The following is a 541-nucleotide window of genomic DNA, read 5'->3' as shown; positions in this document are numbered from 1 at the left end:
GCCTGAGCCCTGCCTCGCCGGCGGCCCCAGCCCCAGCCCCAGCGGCCGCGGCGGCAGCAGCCCCAGACCTCAGCGGCGGCACCGGAACTGCCGCTTTCTCCTTCTTGCAAGCCCCCGACGCACGCCCCCGCCCCCGTCTCCTTTCTCTGTCGCCCTTGTTTTTTTTTTCTTTTGTTTCCAGAATAAACTTTATTGGTCTCTTTTTCCGCTCACATCGTGTAAACAAACAACGAACTCTTCCCCACCCCCTCGCCTCCCCCCCTCCTCGGGCAGAGGAGGGTAAAAGCCGAGGAGGAGCCGAGTCTAAAATGCCCCGGAAGCAGAGGTGCAAAGGAGCGGAAGTGAAATTAAGGCGAGGAGGCGGGCGAAGTGGGCACGTCTGGCAACAGTCTGTCACTGCGCCTGCGCCCTGCTTTTCCGCCCGGAGTGGGATGCTGTTGGTGTTGCTTCTCAGGCGTGTGTCTGCTTAATGTTCCGCCTTTTGCAGTACTGAGGCTGATGTGTCATCCTAGGACAGCGTAGGAGTCGTATATTTGTTTCT

General features: G+C 59.3%; 1 protein-coding gene across 1 annotated transcript in view; it reads right to left on the bottom strand.

Annotated features, from left to right (window-relative positions):
- Pik3ca (phosphatidylinositol-4,5-bisphosphate 3-kinase, catalytic subunit alpha) overlaps positions 1–256 on the bottom strand; it is a gene marked incomplete in the record, with an annotated part of 71610 nt that extends 71354 nt beyond the window's left edge. Inside the window, 1 exon segment of the mRNA XM_013513381.1 lies at positions 1–256.
- Between the last annotated feature and the right edge of the window lie 285 nt (positions 257–541).

This window comes from Chinchilla lanigera, unplaced genomic scaffold (assembly GCF_000276665.1).
Source record: "Chinchilla lanigera isolate Chin_1 unplaced genomic scaffold, ChiLan1.0 scaffold00019, whole genome shotgun sequence".
In the NCBI taxonomy this organism is placed as follows: Eukaryota; Metazoa; Chordata; class Mammalia; order Rodentia; family Chinchillidae; genus Chinchilla; species Chinchilla lanigera.
This window is presented reverse-complemented; position numbering and strand designations above follow the sequence as displayed.